Source organism: Hyla sarda, unplaced genomic scaffold (genome assembly GCF_029499605.1).
Source record: "Hyla sarda isolate aHylSar1 unplaced genomic scaffold, aHylSar1.hap1 scaffold_142, whole genome shotgun sequence".
Classification (NCBI taxonomy): domain Eukaryota; kingdom Metazoa; phylum Chordata; class Amphibia; order Anura; family Hylidae; genus Hyla; species Hyla sarda.
The window spans coordinates 130,932-148,594 of record NW_026608050.1 but is presented as its reverse complement, the minus strand read 5'-3'; the positions used below and the strand labels follow the sequence as shown (position 1 = coordinate 148,594).

The following is a 17,663-nucleotide window of genomic DNA, read 5'->3' as shown; positions in this document are numbered from 1 at the left end:
CACACCTACCTTTGTTGCCTGCAGATGCCTCCTTGGCTGTCCCCAAACGGTATCAAACCAACACCCACGGGAAGCTGTAAGCATAGAGGACATGCCTGCACCCCATTGGACTTACCTGTGTGGGTTAAATCCGGGTTATTTGACAACCTATGGCGGTGATGGTTCTGCTCAGGCAGAGCAGTGCTGATGCTCCTCATAAAGCTGTCGCTGCTGTGAAGGTTCTAGGTGACATCACAAATCCCTATGGTTACATACACAACAAAGCTGGGTTGTTGTTGTTTACACTCTGCAAGGCCTGTGGAAGTGAGTGACATCATAGCACTGTAGTTCTGAGGGTTCAAGATGGATGCAACAATCTCCTGTTGCTTCTATGAAGGCCGTAATAGACGACATCACCAAACAGCTCCATAGTCACATACACAGCAAAGGAGAGATGTTGTTTACACCTAGTGATGTCAGTGGTATTGAGTGACATCACAGCACAGTGCTAAGGCTCCTGGGCCTGGACACAGCAGCGGCTGCAATATCTCAACGGAGAATACGTTTATATCTATGTGTGTGTGTGCGCATATATATATATATATATATATATATATATATATATATTCTCCGCCGAAATCACTTTTAAACCCATTTCCACCTTTTTTTCCCTTCTCTTCCTCTTACTTTTTTTTCACGTTTTTTTACGTTTTTCTCCTTTTCGCCTCTTTTCTGGGCGTATTATTCTTCTTTTTCTTCTTTTTTTTCGTCTAATGCATACCCCATCAGTGCAGCAATGCTTATTCAATACCGCCAGCAGATGGAGACACTGGGGGATAATTTTCTAAGGATTTATACTGATTTTTCCTGTCTGAATTTGTCGCACAGAAAGTTGCAGGCCAAATATGTGTGACATTTCTGCGACTTTAGCTTCTAGAGCATTTTTACAACATTATACATAGGTGCTGAATACATAAAAAGCGACTGTTCAGCGACAGACAAGTCGCATCGGCTGAAAGTAGGCCAGAATGTCAGTCCATGTTGGAGCAGGTTTAGATACAGTCTAAAGCATAGATCTCAAAGTCTGTGCACAGAATTTAGCAAGGGCCTCGCACCTTCTGATGCATCAGGTAGGTGCACAATAGCATAGCCTAACCCTCTGTACTTTGGTCTATATTGATGCGGGACATAGACAGCCAGCTGATGACCAATCCATTAGTGCAATGGATGGCTGGAAGCATTTGTCTTTGCCTTTGCAATACCACAGAAGCAATGCATGGTCAATGTACAGCAATGACACACCTGTGTGAACAGCCAGGAGACCCCCCCCCCCATGTTATGTTACATAGTTACATAGTTAGTACGGTCGAAAAAAGACATATGTCCATCAAGTTCAACCAGGGAATTAAGGGGTAGGGGTGTGGCGCGATATTGGGGAAGGGATGAGATTTTATATTTCTTCATAAGCATTAATCTTATTTTGTCAATTAGGAACATTCAGCACCCACCCGCTATCAAGGCAGCTGCCTATCATGTCATGCCCTACCTGCACAGGTGTGCTGGCTACTCAAATGATCCAATTAAGGAGGCCATTTAGTCAGCAGCAGCAGAAGTCCTGTGCCTGGACGCTCCAACAGGGGCCAGACACAAGCAGAAGCAGAAGCAGCAGAAGCAGCAGCAGCACCACCTTTTGTTTTTTTGGCTGCAGCAGCAGCAAGGCCCACAGGGCTGGCTAGCTGGCTAGCCAGCAAGCAGGTAGCAATGAAAGTAGGAATCTTTCTTTTTAACCCTGTAAGGGGGTGGTGCACTGTACCCGAAGATACTGCCATATCGGGTCAATGCATAGGGCGACGGAAGCAAGCTTCGAAATCGGCCCCCGTTCTCAAAAATCCATTTAATATATGGTCCCCAGATAGGGGACGTATCAGATATTAAACTGATAAGAACAGATACTACACTTGATCTTAGCCAAAAGGCCGAGAAGCGATAACCGTGAAAGGGGCGGGCCCAACAAGGTCCCCTTCATGGGCACTATCACTGCTTGCTGTCAGGGAGGCTGCCAGACAATTTTCCATGCACACTCTGGGCTGGGGGGCAGTCAACCACCAGTACACACAGCAGAACCTAAACCCATACCATTATTGCTAAGCAGCAAGACAGGGGCCCATTGCACTCCCACGGGGCCTTTTTAAATGCAATCCATAACCCGGATTTGCCAGGAACCCTTCTTACTCCTCCTACTTGCATGTGACACTGGGCTTAGGATCTGCATAGGAAACACACACACAAGCACACACCTACCTTTGTTGCCTGCAGATGCCTCCTTGGCTGTCCCCAAACGGTATCAAACCAACACCCACGGGAAGCTGTAAGCATAGAGGACATGCCTGCACCCCATTGGACTTACCTGTGTGGGTTAAATCCGGGTTATTTGACAACCTATGGCGGTGATGGTTCTGCTCAGGCAGAGCAGTGCTGATGCTCCTCATAAAGCTGTCGCTGCTGTGAAGGTTCTAGGTGACATCACAAATCCCTATGGTTACATACACAACAAAGCTGGGTTGTTGTTGTTTACACTCTGCAAGGCCTGTGGAAGTGAGTGACATCATAGCACTGTAGTTCTGAGGGTTCAAGATGGATGCAACAATCTCCTGTTGCTTCTATGAAGGCCGTAATAGACGACATCACCAAACAGCTCCATAGTCACATACACAGCAAAGGAGAGATGTTGTTTACACCTAGTGATGTCAGTGGTATTGAGTGACATCACAGCACAGTGCTAAGGCTCCTGGGCCTGGACACAGCAGCGGCTGCAATATCTCAACGGAGAATACGTTTATATCTATGTGTGTGTGTGCGCATATATATATATATATATATATATATATATATATATATATATATATATATTTCTCCGCCGAAATCACTTTTAAACCCATTTCCACCTTTTTTTCCCTTCTCTTCCTCTTACTTTTTTTTCACGTTTTTTTACGTTTTTCTCCTTTTCGCCTCTTTTCTGGGCGTATTATTCTTCTTTTTCTTCTTTTTTTTCGTCTAATGCATACCCCATCAGTGCAGCAATGCTTATTCAATACCGCCAGCAGATGGAGACACTGGGGGATAATTTTCTAAGGATTTATACTGATTTTTCCTGTCTGAATTTGTCGCACAGAAAGTTGCAGGCCAAATATGTGTGACATTTCTGCGACTTTAGCTTCTAGAGCATTTTTACAACATTATACATAGGTGCTGAATACATAAAAAGCGACTGTTCAGCGACAGACAAGTCGCATCGGCTGAAAGTAGGCCAGAATGTCAGTCCATGTTGGAGCAGGTTTAGATACAGTCTAAAGCATAGATCTCAAAGTCTGTGCACAGAATTTAGCAAGGGCCTCGCACCTTCTGATGCATCAGGTAGGTGCACAATAGCATAGCCTAACCCTCTGTACTTTGGTCTATATTGATGCGGGACATAGACAGCCAGCTGATGACCAATCCATTAGTGCAATGGATGGCTGGAAGCATTTGTCTTTGCCTTTGCAATACCACAGAAGCAATGCATGGTCAATGTACAGCAATGACACACCTGTGTGAACAGCCAGGAGACCCCCCCCCCCATGTTATGTTACATAGTTACATAGTTAGTACGGTCGAAAAAAGACATATGTCCATCAAGTTCAACCAGGGAATTAAGGGGTAGGGGTGTGGCGCGATATTGGGGAAGGGATGAGATTTTATATTTCTTCATAAGCATTAATCTTATTTTGTCAATTAGGAACATTCAGCACCCACCCGCTATCAAGGCAGCTGCCTATCATGTCATGCCCTACCTGCACAGGTGTGCTGGCTACTCAAATGATCCAATTAAGGAGGCCATTTAGTCAGCAGCAGCAGAAGTCCTGTGCCTGGACGCTCCAACAGGGGCCAGACACAAGCAGAAGCAGAAGCAGCAGAAGCAGCAGCAGCACCACCTTTTGTTTTTTGGCTGCAGCAGCAGCAAGGCCCACAGGGCTGGCTAGCTGGCTAGCCAGCAAGCAGGTAGCAATGAAAGTAGGAATCTTTCTTTTTAACCCTGTAAGGGGGTGGTGCACTGTACCCGAAGATACTGCCATATCGGGTCAATGCATAGGGCGACGGAAGCAAGCTTCGAAATCGGCCCCCGTTCTCAAAAATCCATTTAATATATGGTCCCCAGATAGGGGACGTATCAGATATTAAACTGATAAGAACAGATACTACACTTGATCTTAGCCAAAAGGCCGAGAAGCGATAACCGTGAAAGGGGCGGGCCCAACAAGGTCCCCTTCATGGGCACTATCACTGCTTGCTGTCAGGGAGGCTGCCAGACAATTTTCCATGCACACTCTGGGCTGGGGGGCAGTCAACCACCAGTACACACAGCAGAACCTAAACCCATACCATTATTGCTAAGCAGCAAGACAGGGGCCCATTGCACTCCCACGGGGCCTTTTTAAATGCAATCCATAACCCGGATTTGCCAGGAACCCTTCTTACTCCTACTACTTGCATGTGACACTGGGCTTAGGATCTGCATAGGAAACACACACACAAGCACACACCTACCTTTGTTGCCTGCAGATGCCTCCTTGGCTGTCCCCAAACGGTATCAAACCAACACCCACGGGAAGCTGTAAGCATAGAGGACATGCCTGCACCCCATTGGACTTACCTGTGTGGGTTAAATCCGGGTTATTTGACAACCTATGGCGGTGATGGTTCTGCTCAGGCAGAGCAGTGCTGATGCTCCTCATAAAGCTGTCGCTGCTGTGAAGGTTCTAGGTGACATCACAAATCCCTATGGTTACATACACAACAAAGCTGGGTTGTTGTTGTTTACACTCTGCAAGGCCTGTGGAAGTGAGTGACATCATAGCACTGTAGTTCTGAGGGTTCAAGATGGATGCAACAATCTCCTGTTGCTTCTATGAAGGCCGTAATAGACGACATCACCAAACAGCTCCATAGTCACATACACAGCAAAGGAGAGATGTTGTTTACACCTAGTGATGTCAGTGGTATTGAGTGACATCACAGCACAGTGCTAAGGCTCCTGGGCCTGGACACAGCAGCGGCTGCAATATCTCAACGGAGAATACGTTTATATCTATGTGTGTGTGTGCGCATATATATATATATATATATATATATATATATATATATATATTTCTCCGCCGAAATCACTTTTAAACCCATTTCCACCTTTTTTTCCCTTCTCTTCCTCTTACTTTTTTTTCACGTTTTTTTACGTTTTTCTCCTTTTCGCCTCTTTTCTGGGCGTATTATTCTTCTTTTTCTTCTTTTTTTTTCGTCTAATGCATATCCCATCAGTGCAGCAATGCTTATTCAATACCGCCAGCAGATGGAGACACTGGGGGATAATTTTCTAAGGATTTATACTGATTTTTCCTGTCTGAATTTGTCGCACAGAAAGTTGCAGGCCAAATATGTGTGACATTTCTGCGACTTTAGCTTCTAGAGCATTTTTACAACATTATACATAGGTGCTGAATACATAAAAAGCGACTGTTCAGCGACAGACAAGTCGCATCGGCTGAAAGTAGGCCAGAATGTCAGTCCATGTTGGAGCAGGTTTAGATACAGTCTAAAGCATAGATCTCAAAGTCTGTGCACAGAATTTAGCAAGGGCCTCGCACCTTCTGATGCATCAGGTAGGTGCACAATAGCATAGCCTAACCCTCTGTACTTTGGTCTATATTGATGCGGGACATAGACAGCCAGCTGATGACCAATCCATTAGTGCAATGGATGGCTGGAAGCATTTGTCTTTGCCTTTGCAATACCACAGAAGCAATGCATGGTCAATGTACAGCAATGACACACCTGTGTGAACAGCCAGGAGACCCCCCCCCCCCATGTTATGTTACATAGTTACATAGTTAGTACGGTCGAAAAAAGACATATGTCCATCAAGTTCAACCAGGGAATTAAGGGGTAGGGGTGTGGCGCGATATTGGGGAAGGGATGAGATTTTATATTTCTTCATAAGCATTAATCTTATTTTGTCAATTAGGAACATTCAGCACCCACCCGCTATCAAGGCAGCTGCCTATCATGTCATGCCCTACCTGCACAGGTGTGCTGGCTACTCAAATGATCCAATTAAGGAGGCCATTTAGTCAGCAGCAGCAGAAGTCCTGTGCCTGGACGCTCCAACAGGGGCCAGACACAAGCAGAAGCAGAAGCAGCAGAAGCAGCAGCAGCACCACCTTTTGTTTTTTGGCTGCAGCAGCAGCAAGGCCCACAGGGCTGGCTAGCTGGCTAGCCAGCAAGCAGGTAGCAATGAAAGTAGGAATCTTTCTTTTTAACCCTGTAAGGGGGTGGTGCACTGTACCCGAAGATACTGCCATATCGGGTCAATGCATAGGGCGACGGAAGCAAGCTTCGAAATCGGCCCCCGTTCTCAAAAATCCATTTAATATATGGTCCCCAGATAGGGGACGTATCAGATATTAAACTGATAAGAACAGATACTACACTTGATCTTAGCCAAAAGGCCGAGAAGCGATAACCGTGAAAGGGGCGGGCCCAACAAGGTCCCCTTCATGGGCACTATCACTGCTTGCTGTCAGGGAGGCTGCCAGACAATTTTCCATGCACACTCTGGGCTGGGGGGCAGTCAACCACCAGTACACACAGCAGAACCTAAACCCATACCATTATTGCTAAGCAGCAAGACAGGGGCCCATTGCACTCCCACGGGGCCTTTTTAAATGCAATCCATAACCCGGATTTGCCAGGAACCCTTCTTACTCCTCCTACTTGCATGTGACACTGGGCTTAGGATCTGCATAGGAAACACACACACAAGCACACACCTACCTTTGTTGCCTGCAGATGCCTCCTTGGCTGTCCCCAAACGGTATCAAACCAACACCCACGGGAAGCTGTAAGCATAGAGGACATGCCTGCACCCCATTGGACTTACCTGTGTGGGTTAAATCCGGGTTATTTGACAACCTATGGCGGTGATGGTTCTGCTCAGGCAGAGCAGTGCTGATGCTCCTCATAAAGCTGTCGCTGCTGTGAAGGTTCTAGGTGACATCACAAATCCCTATGGTTACATACACAACAAAGCTGGGTTGTTGTTGTTTACACTCTGCAAGGCCTGTGGAAGTGAGTGACATCATAGCACTGTAGTTCTGAGGGTTCAAGATGGATGCAACAATCTCCTGTTGCTTCTATGAAGGCCGTAATAGACGACATCACCAAACAGCTCCATAGTCACATACACAGCAAAGGAGAGATGTTGTTTACACCTAGTGATGTCAGTGGTATTGAGTGACATCACAGCACAGTGCTAAGGCTCCTGGGCCTGGACACAGCAGCGGCTGCAATATCTCAACGGAGAATACGTTTATATCTATGTGTGTGTGTGCGCATATATATATATATATATATATATATATATATATTTCTCCGCCGAAATCACTTTTAAACCCATTTCCACCTTTTTTTCCCTTCTCTTCCTCTTACTTTTTTTTCACGTTTTTTTACGTTTTTCTCCTTTTCGCCTCTTTTCTGGGCGTATTATTCTTCTTTTTCTTCTTTTTTTTCGTCTAATGCATACCCCATCAGTGCAGCAATGCTTATTCAATACCGCCAGCAGATGGAGACACTGGGGGATAATTTTCTAAGGATTTATACTGATTTTTCCTGTCTGAATTTGTCGCACAGAAAGTTGCAGGCCAAATATGTGTGACATTTCTGCGACTTTAGCTTCTAGAGCATTTTTACAACATTATACATAGGTGCTGAATACATAAAAAGCGACTGTTCAGCGACAGACAAGTCGCATCGGCTGAAAGTAGGCCAGAATGTCAGTCCATGTTGGAGCAGGTTTAGATACAGTCTAAAGCATAGATCTCAAAGTCTGTGCACAGAATTTAGCAAGGGCCTCGCACCTTCTGATGCATCAGGTAGGTGCACAATAGCATAGCCTAACCCTCTGTACTTTGGTCTATATTGATGCGGGACATAGACAGCCAGCTGATGACCAATCCATTAGTGCAATGGATGGCTGGAAGCATTTGTCTTTGCCTTTGCAATACCACAGAAGCAATGCATGGTCAATGTACAGCAATGACACACCTGTGTGAACAGCCAGGAGACCCCCCCCCCCCCATGTTATGTTACATAGTTACATAGTTAGTACGGTCGAAAAAAGACATATGTCCATCAAGTTCAACCAGGGAATTAAGGGGTAGGGGTGTGGCGCGATATTGGGGAAGGGATGAGATTTTATATTTCTTCATAAGCATTAATCTTATTTTGTCAATTAGGAACATTCAGCACCCACCCGCTATCAAGGCAGCTGCCTATCATGTCATGCCCTACCTGCACAGGTGTGCTGGCTACTCAAATGATCCAATTAAGGAGGCCATTTAGTCAGCAGCAGCAGAAGTCCTGTGCCTGGACGCTCCAACAGGGGCCAGACACAAGCAGAAGCAGCAGAAGCAGCAGCAGCACCACCTTTTGTTTTTTGGCTGCAGCAGCAGCAAGGCCCACAGGGCTGGCTAGCTGGCTAGCCAGCAAGCAGGTAGCAATGAAAGTAGGAATCTTTCTTTTTAACCCTGTAAGGGGGTGGTGCACTGTACCCGAAGATACTGCCATATCGGGTCAATGCATAGGGCGACGGAAGCAAGCTTCGAAATCGGCCCCCGTTCTCAAAAATCCATTTAATATATGGTCCCCAGATAGGGGACGTATCAGATATTAAACTGATAAGAACAGATACTACACTTGATCTTAGCCAAAAGGCCGAGAAGCGATAACCGTGAAAGGGGCGGGCCCAACAAGGTCCCCTTCATGGGCACTATCACTGCTTGCTGTCAGGGAGGCTGCCAGACAATTTTCCATGCACACTCTGGGCTGGGGGGCAGTCAACCACCAGTACACACAGCAGAACCTAAACCCATACCATTATTGCTAAGCAGCAAGACAGGGGCCCATTGCACTCCCACGGGGCCTTTTTAAATGCAATCCATAACCCGGATTTGCCAGGAACCCTTCTTACTCCTCCTACTTGCATGTGACACTGGGCTTAGGATCTGCATAGGAAACACACACACAAGCACACACCTACCTTTGTTGCCTGCAGATGCCTCCTTGGCTGTCCCCAAACGGTATCAAACCAACACCCACGGGAAGCTGTAAGCATAGAGGACATGCCTGCACCCCATTGGACTTACCTGTGTGGGTTAAATCCGGGTTATTTGACAACCTATGGCGGTGATGGTTCTGCTCAGGCAGAGCAGTGCTGATGCTCCTCATAAAGCTGTCGCTGCTGTGAAGGTTCTAGGTGACATCACAAATCCCTATGGTTACATACACAACAAAGCTGGGTTGTTGTTGTTTACACTCTGCAAGGCCTGTGGAAGTGAGTGACATCATAGCACTGTAGTTCTGAGGGTTCAAGATGGATGCAACAATCTCCTGTTGCTTCTATGAAGGCCGTAATAGACGACATCACCAAACAGCTCCATAGTCACATACACAGCAAAGGAGAGATGTTGTTTACACCTAGTGATGTCAGTGGTATTGAGTGACATCACAGCACAGTGCTAAGGCTCCTGGGCCTGGACACAGCAGCGGCTGCAATATCTCAACGGAGAATACGTTTATATCTATGTGTGTGTGTGCGCATATATATATATATATATATATATATATATATATATATATATATATATATTTCTCCGCCGAAATCACTTTTAAACCCATTTCCACCTTTTTTTCCCTTCTCTTCCTCTTACTTTTTTTTCACGTTTTTTTACGTTTTTCTCCTTTTCGCCTCTTTTCTGGGCGTATTATTCTTCTTTTTCTTCTTTTTTTTCGTCTAATGCATACCCCATCAGTGCAGCAATGCTTATTCAATACCGCCAGCAGATGGAGACACTGGGGGATAATTTTCTAAGGATTTATACTGATTTTTCCTGTCTGAATTTGTCGCACAGAAAGTTGCAGGCCAAATATGTGTGACATTTCTGCGACTTTAGCTTCTAGAGCATTTTTACAACATTATACATAGGTGCTGAATACATAAAAAGCGACTGTTCAGCGACAGACAAGTCGCATCGGCTGAAAGTAGGCCAGAATGTCAGTCCATGTTGGAGCAGGTTTAGATACAGTCTAAAGCATAGATCTCAAAGTCTGTGCACAGAATTTAGCAAGGGCCTCGCACCTTCTGATGCATCAGGTAGGTGCACAATAGCATAGCCTAACCCTCTGTACTTTGGTCTATATTGATGCGGGACATAGACAGCCAGCTGATGACCAATCCATTAGTGCAATGGATGGCTGGAAGCATTTGTCTTTGCAATACCACAGAAGCAATGCATGGTCAATGTACAGCAATGACACACCTGTGTGAACAGCCAGGAGACCCCCCCCCCCATGTTATGTTACATAGTTACATAGTTAGTACGGTCGAAAAAAGACATATGTCCATCAAGTTCAACCAGGGAATTAAGGGGTAGGGGTGTGGCGCGATATTGGGGAAGGGATGAGATTTTATATTTCTTCATAAGCATTAATCTTATTTTGTCAATTAGGAACATTCAGCACCCACCCGCTATCAAGGCAGCTGCCTATCATGTCATGCCCTACCTGCACAGGTGTGCTGGCTACTCAAATGATCCAATTAAGGGGGCCATTTAGTCAGCAGCAGCAGAAGTCCTGTGCCTGGACGCTCCAACAGGGGCCAGACACAAGCAGAAGCAGAAGCAGCAGAAGCAGCAGCAGCACCACCTTTTGTTTTTTGGCTGCAGCAGCAGCAAGGCCCACAGGGCTGGCTAGCTGGCTAGCCAGCAAGCAGGTAGCAATGAAAGTAGGAATCTTTCTTTTTAACCCTGTAAGGGGGTGGTGCACTGTACCCGAAGATACTGCCATATCGGGTCAATGCATAGGGCGACGGAAGCAAGCTTCGAAATCGGCCCCCGTTCTCAAAAATCCATTTAATATATGGTCCCCAGATAGGGGACGTATCAGATATTAAACTGATAAGAACAGATACTACACTTGATCTTAGCCAAAAGGCCGAGAAGCGATAACCGTGAAAGGGGCGGGCCCAACAAGGTCCCCTTCATGGGCACTATCACTGCTTGCTGTCAGGGAGGCTGCCAGACAATTTTCCATGCACACTCTGGGCTGGGGGGCAGTCAACCACCAGTACACACAGCAGAACCTAAACCCATACCATTATTGCTAAGCAGCAAGACAGGGGCCCATTGCACTCCCACGGGGCCTTTTTAAATGCAATCCATAACCCGGATTTGCCAGGAACCCTTCTTACTCCTCCTACTTGCATGTGACACTGGGCTTAGGATCTGCATAGGAAACACACACACAAGCACACACCTACCTTTGTTGCCTGCAGATGCCTCCTTGGCTGTCCCCAAACGGTATCAAACCAACACCCACGGGAAGCTGTAAGCATAGAGGACATGCCTGCACCCCATTGGACTTACCTGTGTGGGTTAAATCCGGGTTATTTGACAACCTATGGCGGTGATGGTTCTGCTCAGGCAGAGCAGTGCTGATGCTCCTCATAAAGCTGTCGCTGCTGTGAAGGTTCTAGGTGACATCACAAATCCCTATGGTTACATACACAACAAAGCTGGGTTGTTGTTGTTTACACTCTGCAAGGCCTGTGGAAGTGAGTGACATCATAGCACTGTAGTTCTGAGGGTTCAAGATGGATGCAACAATCTCCTGTTGCTTCTATGAAGGCCGTAATAGACGACATCACCAAACAGCTCCATAGTCACATACACAGCAAAGGAGAGATGTTGTTTACACCTAGTGATGTCAGTGGTATTGAGTGACATCACAGCACAGTGCTAAGGCTCCTGGGCCTGGACACAGCAGCGGCTGCAATATCTCAACGGAGAATACGTTTATATCTATGTGTGTGTGTGCGCATATATATATATATATATATATATATATATATATATATATATATATATTTCTCCGCCGAAATCACTTTTAAACCCATTTCCACCTTTTTTTCCCTTCTCTTCCTCTTACTTTTTTTTCACGTTTTTTTACGTTTTTCTCCTTTTCGCCTCTTTTCTGGGCGTATTATTCTTCTTTTTCTTCTTTTTTTTCGTCTAATGCATACCCCATCAGTGCAGCAATGCTTATTCAATACCGCCAGCAGATGGAGACACTGGGGGATAATTTTCTAAGGATTTATACTGATTTTTCCTGTCTGAATTTGTCGCACAGAAAGTTGCAGGCCAAATATGTGTGACATTTCTGCGACTTTAGCTTCTAGAGCATTTTTACAACATTATACATAGGTGCTGAATACATAAAAAGCGACTGTTCAGCGACAGACAAGTCGCATCGGCTGAAAGTAGGCCAGAATGTCAGTCCATGTTGGAGCAGGTTTAGATACAGTCTAAAGCATAGATCTCAAAGTCTGTGCACAGAATTTAGCAAGGGCCTCGCACCTTCTGATGCATCAGGTAGGTGCACAATAGCATAGCCTAACCCTCTGTACTTTGGTCTATATTGATGCGGGACATAGACAGCCAGCTGATGACCAATCCATTAGTGCAATGGATGGCTGGAAGCATTTGTCTTTGCCTTTGCAATACCACAGAAGCAATGCATGGTCAATGTACAGCAATGACACACCTGTGTGAACAGCCAGGAGACCCCCCCCCCCCATGTTATGTTACATAGTTACATAGTTAGTACGGTCGAAAAAAGACATATGTCCATCAAGTTCAACCAGGGAATTAAGGGGTAGGGGTGTGGCGCGATATTGGGGAAGGGATGAGATTTTATATTTCTTCATAAGCATTAATCTTATTTTGTCAATTAGGAACATTCAGCACCCACCCGCTATCAAGGCAGCTGCCTATCATGTCATGCCCTACCTGCACAGGTGTGCTGGCTACTCAAATGATCCAATTAAGGAGGCCATTTAGTCAGCAGCAGCAGAAGTCCTCTGCCTGGACGCTCCAACAGGGGCCAGACACAAGCAGAAGCAGAAGCAGCAGAAGCAGCAGCAGCACCACCTTTTGTTTTTTGGCTGCAGCAGCAGCAAGGCCCACAGGGCTGGCTAGCTGGCTAGCCAGCAAGCAGGTAGCAATGAAAGTAGGAATCTTTCTTTTTAACCCTGTAAGGGGGTGGTGCACTGTACCCGAAGATACTGCCATATCGGGTCAATGCATAGGGCGACGGAAGCAAGCTTCGAAATCGGCCCCCGTTCTCAAAAATCCATTTAATATATGGTCCCCAGATAGGGGACGTATCAGATATTAAACTGATAAGAACAGATACTACACTTGATCTTAGCCAAAAGGCCGAGAAGCGATAACCGTGAAAGGGGCGGGCCCAACAAGGTCCCCTTCATGGGCACTATCACTGCTTGCTGTCAGGGAGGCTGCCAGACAATTTTCCATGCACACTCTGGGCTGGGGGGCAGTCAACCACCAGTACACACAGCAGTAAACCCATACCATTATTGCTAAGCAGCAAGACAGGGGCCCATTGCACTCCCACGGGGCCTTTTTAAATGCAATCCATAACCCGGATTTGCCAGGAACCCTTCTTACTCCTCCTACTTGCATGTGACACTGGGCTTAGGATCTGCATAGGAAACACACACACAAGCACACACCTACCTTTGTTGCCTGCAGATGCCTCCTTGGCTGTCCCCAAACGGTATCAAACCAACACCCACGGGAAGCTGTAAGCATAGAGGACATGCCTGCACCCCATTGGACTTACCTGTGTGGGTTAAATCCGGGTTATTTGACAACCTATGGCGGTGATGGTTCTGCTCAGGCAGAGCAGTGCTGATGCTCCTCATAAAGCTGTCGCTGCTGTGAAGGTTCTAGGTGACATCACAAATCCCTATGGTTACATACACAACAAAGCTGGGTTGTTGTTGTTTACACTCTGCAAGGCCTGTGGAAGTGAGTGACATCATAGCACTGTAGTTCTGAGGGTTCAAGATGGATGCAACAATCTCCTGTTGCTTCTATGAAGGCCGTAATAGACGACATCACCAAACAGCTCCATAGTCACATACACAGCAAAGGAGAGATGTTGTTTACACCTAGTGATGTCAGTGGTATTGAGTGACATCACAGCACAGTGCTAAGGCTCCTGGGCCTGGACACAGCAGCGGCTGCAATATCTCAACGGAGAATACGTTTATATCTATGTGTGTGTGTGCGCATATATATATATATATATATATATATATATATATATATATTTCTCCGCCGAAATCACTTTTAAACCCATTTCCACCTTTTTTTCCCTTCTCTTCCTCTTACTTTTTTTTCACGTTTTTTTACATTTTTCTCCTTTTCGCCTCTTTTCTGGGCGTATTATTCTTCTTTTTCTTCTTTTTTTTCGTCTAATGCATACCCCATCAGTGCAGCAATGCTTATTCAATACCGCCAGCAGATGGAGACACTGGGGGATAATTTTCTAAGGATTTATACTGATTTTTCCTGTCTGAATTTGTCGCACAGAAAGTTGCAGGCCAAATATGTGTGACATTTCTGCGACTTTAGCTTCTAGAGCATTTTTACAACATTATACATAGGTGCTGAATACATAAAAAGCGACTGACTGTTCAGCGACAGACAAGTCGCATCGGCTGAAAGTAGGCCAGAATGTCAGTCCATGTTGGAGCAGGTTTAGATACAGTCTAAAGCATAGATCTCAAAGTCTGTGCACAGAATTTAGCAAGGGCCTCGCACCTTCTGATGCATCAGGTAGGTGCACAATAGCATAGCCTAACCCTCTGTACTTTGGTCTATATTGATGCGGGACATAGACAGCCAGCTGATGACCAATCCATTAGTGCAATGGATGGCTGGAAGCATTTGTCTTTGCCTTTGCAATACCACAGAAGCAATGCATGGTCAATGTACAGCAATGACACACCTGTGTGAACAGCCAGGAGACCCCCCCCCCCCATGTTATGTTACATAGTTACATAGTTAGTACGGTCGAAAAAAGACATATGTCCATCAAGTTCAACCAGGGAATTAAGGGGTAGGGGTGTGGCGCGATATTGGGGAAGGGATGAGATTTTATATTTCTTCATAAGCATTAATCTTATTTTGTCAATTAGGAACATTCAGCACCCACCCGCTATCAAGGCAGCTGCCTATCATGTCATGCCCTACCTGCACAGGTGTGCTGGCTACTCAAATGATCCAATTAAGGAGGCCATTTAGTCAGCAGCAGCAGAAGTCCTGTGCCTGGACGCTCCAACAGGGGCCAGACACAAGCAGAAGCAGCAGAAGCAGCAGCAGCACCACCTTTTGTTTTTTGGCTGCAGCAGCAGCAAGGCCCACAGGGCTGGCTAGCTGGCTAGCCAGCAAGCAGGTAGCAATGAAAGTAGGAATCTTTCTTTTTAACCCTGTAAGGGGGTGGTGCACTGTACCCGAAGATACTGCCATATCGGGTCAATGCATAGGGCGACGGAAGCAAGCTTCGAAATCGGCCCCCGTTCTCAAAAATCCATTTAATATATGGTCCCCAGATAGGGGACGTATCAGATATTAAACTGATAAGAACAGATACTACACTTGATCTTAGCCAAAAGGCCGAGAAGCGATAACCGTGAAAGGGGCGGGCCCAACAAGGTCCCCTTCATGGGCACTATCACTGCTTGCTGTCAGGGAGGCTGCCAGACAATTTTCCATGCACACTCTGGGCTGGGGGGCAGTCAACCACCAGTACACACAGCAGAACCTAAACCCATACCATTATTGCTAAGCAGCAAGACAGGGGCCCATTGCACTCCCACGGGGCCTTTTTAAATGCAATCCATAACCCGGATTTGCCAGGAACCCTTCTTACTCCTCCTACTTGCATGTGACACTGGGCTTAGGATCTGCATAGGAAACACACACACAAGCACACACCTACCTTTGTTGCCTGCAGATGCCTCCTTGGCTGTCCCCAAACGGTATCAAACCAACACCCACGGGAAGCTGTAAGCATAGAGGACATGCCTGCACCCCATTGGACTTACCTGTGTGGGTTAAATCCGGGTTATTTGACAACCTATGGCGGTGATGGTTCTGCTCAGGCAGAGCAGTGCTGATGCTCCTCATAAAGCTGTCGCTGCTGTGAAGGTTCTAGGTGACATCACAAATCCCTATGGTTACATACACAACAAAGCTGGGTTGTTGTTGTTTACACTCTGCAAGGCCTGTGGAAGTGAGTGACATCATAGCACTGTAGTTCTGAGGGTTCAAGATGGATGCAACAATCTCCTGTTGCTTCTATGAAGGCCGTAATAGACGACATCACCAAACAGCTCCATAGTCACATACACAGCAAAGGAGAGATGTTGTTTACACCTAGTGATGTCAGTGGTATTGAGTGACATCACAGCACAGTGCTAAGGCTCCTGGGCCTGGACACAGCAGCGGCTGCAATATCTCAACGGAGAATACGTTTATATCTATGTGTGTGTGTGCGCATATATATATATATATATATATATATATATATATATATATATTTCTCCGCCGAAATCACTTTTAAACCCATTTCCACCTTTTTTTCCCTTCTCTTCCTCTTACTTTTTTTTCACGTTTTTTTACGTTTTTCTCCTTTTCGCCTCTTTTCTGGGCGTATTATTCTTCTTTTTCTTCTTTTTTTTCGTCTAATGCATACCCCATCAGTGCAGCAATGCTTATTCAATACCGCCAGCAGATGGAGACACTGGGGGATAATTTTCTAAGGATTTATACTGATTTTTCCTGTCTGAATTTGTCGCACAGAAAGTTGCAGGCCAAATATGTGTGACATTTCTGCGACTTTAGCTTCTAGAGCATTTTTACAACATTATACATAGGTGCTGAATACATAAAAAGCGACTGTTCAGCGACAGACAAGTCGCATCGGCTGAAAGTAGGCCAGAATGTCAGTCCATGTTGGAGCAGGTTTAGATACAGTCTAAAGCATAGATCTCAAAGTCTGTGCACAGAATTTAGCAAGGGCCTCGCACCTTCTGATGCATCAGGTAGGTGCACAATAGCATAGCCTAACCCTCTGTACTTTGGTCTATATTGATGCGGGACATAGACAGCCAGCTGATGACCAATCCATTAGTGCAATGGATGGCTGGAAGCATTTGTCTTTGCCTTTGCAATACCACAGAAGCAATGCATGGTCAATGTACAGCAATGACACACCTGTGTGAACAGCCAGGAGACCCCCCCCCCCATGTTATGTTACATAGTTACATAGTTAGTACGGTCGAAAAAAGACATATGTCCATCAAGTTCAACCAGGGAATTAAGGGGTAGGGGTGTGGCGCGATATTGGGGAAGGGATGAGATTTTATATTTCTTCATAAGCATTAATCTTATTTTGTCAATTAGGAACATTCAGCACCCACCCGCTATCAAGGCAGCTGCCTATCATGTCATGCCCTACCTGCACAGGTGTGCTGGCTACTCAAATGATCCAATTAAGGAGGCCATTTAGTCAGCAGCAGCAGAAGTCCTGTGCCTGGACGCTCCAACAGGGGCCAGACACAAGCAGAAGCAGCAGAAGCAGCAGAAGCAGCAGCAGCAGCAGCAGCACCACCTTTTGTTTTTTGGCTGCAGCAGCAGCAAGGCCCACAGGGCTGGCTAGCTGGCTAGCCA

The 17,663-nt window shown here is 46.0% G+C and overlaps 7 non-coding genes across 7 annotated transcripts; all 7 read right to left on the bottom strand.

Moving 5' to 3' along the window:
- Positions 1–1,776: 1,776 nt before the first annotated feature.
- LOC130307303 (U2 spliceosomal RNA) lies at positions 1,777–1,967 on the bottom strand. The gene has a single exon (XR_008856493.1). It is a non-coding gene; the product is annotated as a U2 spliceosomal RNA (small nuclear RNA).
- A 2,092-nt stretch (positions 1,968–4,059) lies between these two features.
- LOC130307302 (U2 spliceosomal RNA) lies at positions 4,060–4,250 on the bottom strand. The gene has a single exon (XR_008856492.1). It is a non-coding gene; the product is annotated as a U2 spliceosomal RNA (small nuclear RNA).
- A 2,086-nt stretch (positions 4,251–6,336) lies between these two features.
- LOC130307301 (U2 spliceosomal RNA) lies at positions 6,337–6,527 on the bottom strand. The gene has a single exon (XR_008856491.1). It is a non-coding gene; the product is annotated as a U2 spliceosomal RNA (small nuclear RNA).
- Positions 6,528–8,599: 2,072 nt separating this feature from the next.
- Positions 8,600–8,790, bottom strand: LOC130307299 (U2 spliceosomal RNA). Its single transcript, XR_008856489.1, has one exon. It is a non-coding gene; the product is annotated as a U2 spliceosomal RNA (small nuclear RNA).
- A 2,086-nt stretch (positions 8,791–10,876) lies between these two features.
- Positions 10,877–11,067, bottom strand: LOC130307298 (U2 spliceosomal RNA). The gene has a single exon (XR_008856487.1). It is a non-coding gene; the product is annotated as a U2 spliceosomal RNA (small nuclear RNA).
- Positions 11,068–13,158: 2,091 nt separating this feature from the next.
- LOC130307297 (U2 spliceosomal RNA) lies at positions 13,159–13,349 on the bottom strand. Its single transcript, XR_008856486.1, has one exon. It is a non-coding gene; the product is annotated as a U2 spliceosomal RNA (small nuclear RNA).
- Positions 13,350–15,426: 2,077 nt separating this feature from the next.
- LOC130307296 (U2 spliceosomal RNA) lies at positions 15,427–15,617 on the bottom strand. The gene has a single exon (XR_008856485.1). It is a non-coding gene; the product is annotated as a U2 spliceosomal RNA (small nuclear RNA).
- Positions 15,618–17,663: the final 2,046 nt, after the last annotated feature.